The sequence below is a fragment of the Cupressus sempervirens genome, chromosome 3, assembly GCF_028749045.1.
Source record: "Cupressus sempervirens isolate cs-2001-9-10 chromosome 3, ASM2874904v1, whole genome shotgun sequence".
Classification (NCBI taxonomy): Eukaryota; Viridiplantae; Streptophyta; class Pinopsida; order Cupressales; family Cupressaceae; genus Cupressus; species Cupressus sempervirens.
In genome coordinates, this window is record NC_143120.1 from 64,714,975 (window position 1) to 64,718,498 (window position 3,524).

General features: G+C 31.3%; 1 pseudogene; it reads left to right on the forward strand.

Moving 5' to 3' along the window:
* Positions 1–841: 841 nt before the first annotated feature.
* Positions 842–1,495, forward strand: LOC149564802 (F-box protein SNE-like; annotated as a pseudogene).
* Positions 1,496–3,524: the final 2,029 nt, after the last annotated feature.

The window sequence follows — 3,524 nt, forward strand, 5'->3', positions numbered from 1 at the left end:
TTAAAATATATTAATAAGTCATTATCCAATCTATTTATATATTTAATATTTCATCAGTCTTAACTAAGTAAAAATACTATTGATATTGATAAACTATATCAATAATTAAAGTCTAATACATATTTCAAACACTAATATAATTACTATTTAAATAATAAAACTAACACACTAAACAAATAAATTACAACACCTTTTTAGTTGAACAAGCCCATTTCATAATGGGACGTAATCGTTTCGTATACCGTATGAGGCATATTTAGGTGGGAATAAGTTGAGCTCTGCTAGCATGAAAAATATGACATCTTGGCATTAAGAATGAAGCATATTTAGCCACCAAAAAAAAGACATCGAAAAGAAAATATAAAGGACGTTGATATTTTCATACTGAACTACATTTCTTACAAAGAAGTATAAATTCTATTTGGCCAAGAAAAACACCGAAGAGGGGAAGTTAACCATAGATAAGTTTAAATTGACTTTGGGAACAAAAAGCCAAAATTATAGGGGAATCCTAAAGTTAAGGCTTTGAGGATATTAATCCTTATTTTTAATAAGAAGATATATGCATAGTTTAAGTTAAATTAATTATTTCCTTATATATACATGTCAAATTATATGATGGAGTTATATGTTTTTATATAACTAAATATGATTATGGCACTTTCTTAGTATAAAACATTATAAGTTATCACCTTTAGATGTAATTCAAACCCTAATTAGGGTCTTTTGAGGAAAATAAAGAAGAACACAAAAAGGGGTCATTACAATTGGTATCAGGGCAATGATCTTGCCAACCTGTTGGATAAGGGAAAATTAATCTTTTAGAAAAAGAAATGTGATAATGAATTTTACTGAATCATTATGGTCAGAATACAAAGAAATCTTGTTGAACCATGATTAGGAAAGGAAGAGGAAGATGCATTGTGATAAGGTGGTTGATAACATGGACACCATGAATGAGATATTCAAGTATTTGGATGCCCAAAGTTTGACTATGGTGTCTTGTGTGATTGAATGGTGGTACATGGAAGCCATGGATGATAATTTGTGGGTAGTGATCTGCACAAGACATGGGCCTACTTCAGGGATTTGTATAGACCACTTCAAAAGAGTGGTGAATGTTCTTGGTGGATTCAGGAATTTGTATGCAAAGTGGTTGCATCCTCTCTGCACAAGACATAAATATGTTGCTTCCAATTCCAATAATAACAACAATAAATATTTGGAAAACAATGTCATTTGGACTATAGACCAAGTTCAACTTTCTCTATCTCTACTTTTTGTTGAATACTTTGACAAACTCAACCCATTTGCAACTGCCTCCTACCATGGCAATATCTCCACACCATGGCTGTTGCACAAGTTTTTTGTTTGGGATTCTACTACGTACCAAACATTAGGTCTCATTTGTCTCTATTTCCACTTTTCTTCCAATGGGACAAATTCTGGCAGACATCAACAAAAGAGGAACCTTGCAATTGGCCATGAATGCTAAATCCAGCTGAGGGTGGCGCCCCCAACACATGGAGTGTTCTTCATTGATGTGATGTGAATATGGCAGATGCCTTTGTGAGATTTTATCACAAGTACCAATGTGTTGAAGCTCAAGAGAACAAGTCATACGCACCTAATAGCATGTTAGAAGAAAATGGGTAGACCATTCTGGCATGTAAAAGATATAAAGTATGAAGGGAATGTATAAAGAATATATAATCATCAAAAGGGAAGTACATGGCATTCGATCCCATATGCAGACATGTGCATTAATAAAGATGGGACTCACACCATGTACTGACCAAGGTATAAAGTGGAAACAATGTAGAGATACATGGGTATTGAAGGAGAATAGGGATTTTTAATTTAATGATTCCATGAAGTCAGCAGTGCAAATAGTCTATGACTATCATAAAAAATGACCCCAAATAACATGTGTATTTATATAATGCCACTAAGGAGAAACTAGAATGAAGGTATATTCATGATTTAATGAGGTAAGTGTATATAATAGATTTTCTTATATTTCAAGAATTATGAGATGTTACTTGTTAGTTATTTATTTGAAATAAGTACTTCAATTTCACTAATTTTTTATTACATTTATATTTTAGAATTGTATGATAATTTATCAATAAATAACTATACATTATTGGAATAATAATTTTGATGTATTGTACATCATGATTATATATAATTACATATGTGGGCATAATGTTTTTGAAACATATCTAAACTATTTTTTTGCTTAAAGTGAAAGATAAAACTATAAGAAAATTGGATAGAAATCTATTTTGGGTCACAAAATGAGACATTATTCAAAATATATGTGCTTAAATTCATGATGGATAGGGAGTGTGCACAGGGTGAGGAGTAAATCAGTCATGTTGGGGCATAGGAATCCCAATATGGATTTTAAGATCTGAGGGAGCCCCACGATGAGTTTGTTTAACCTCAAGAAGTAGTAAATCTACCATCCACATCAAAATTAAGCATGTTCCTAGTGGGTAGGGAGTGTGCACAGAGGGGGAGTAAATCAGTCATGTTGGGGCAAGAAAATCCCAATATGGATTAAAAATCTAAAGGAGTCCCAAGCTGAGCGTGTCCAAACTCAAGCAACTGTAAATCTACCATCCACTATGGAATTATACACCATACTATAGTACTAGCTATAGAAAAGTTGTTAAAATATGAATCTTTAAAGAATTTTTGATTTCAAGATAGGAGAAAGGAGCATGACATTCATGATCAAAGTGGTAAAACATTTCCTTGCCTTTTCTTATTTTAATTTGTAAGCAAGATTCCAACATGTATACTATGTGTCTACATCATGTCTTCATGCATCAATGTGTTTGCTTTGTGTCTTCTTTGTGTCTTCATGCATTTGTGTGTCTACCTTGTGTTTGCATCACATCTTCATGCATTAATGTGTCTACTTTGTGTCTCCATTCATAGATCATCATATACTAACATGTGGAGTTTGCAAGATTTTTAAAACATATGCTGGGAAAAGAATGAATTTTAGTTACATATTGCTTGAGGACAAGTAATTTCGATAAGGATGGATTGTCATAACCCCTCCTAAAATAAAATCTGACTATTATAAATGATAATAATATAATACAACACAAATGACTTATTATATATAAATGACAATTGAATATATTAGAATCATTAAATAATAGAGACAATACTCACATAATAAAATTATAACCAATTAAAATATATTAATAAGTCATTATCCAATCTATTTATATATTTAATATTTCATTAGTCTTAACTAAGTAAAAATACTATTGATATTTGTAAACTAAATCAATAATTAAAATCTAATACATATATCAAGCACTAATATCAATACACTAAACAAATAAATTACAACACCTTTTTAGTTGAATGAGCCCATTTGATAATGGGATGTGATCTTTCCATGTACCGTATGAGGCATATTTAGGTGGGAATAATTTGAGCTTTGTCAGCATGAAAAATACAACATTTTGGCATTGAGAATGAAGCATATTTGGCCACCA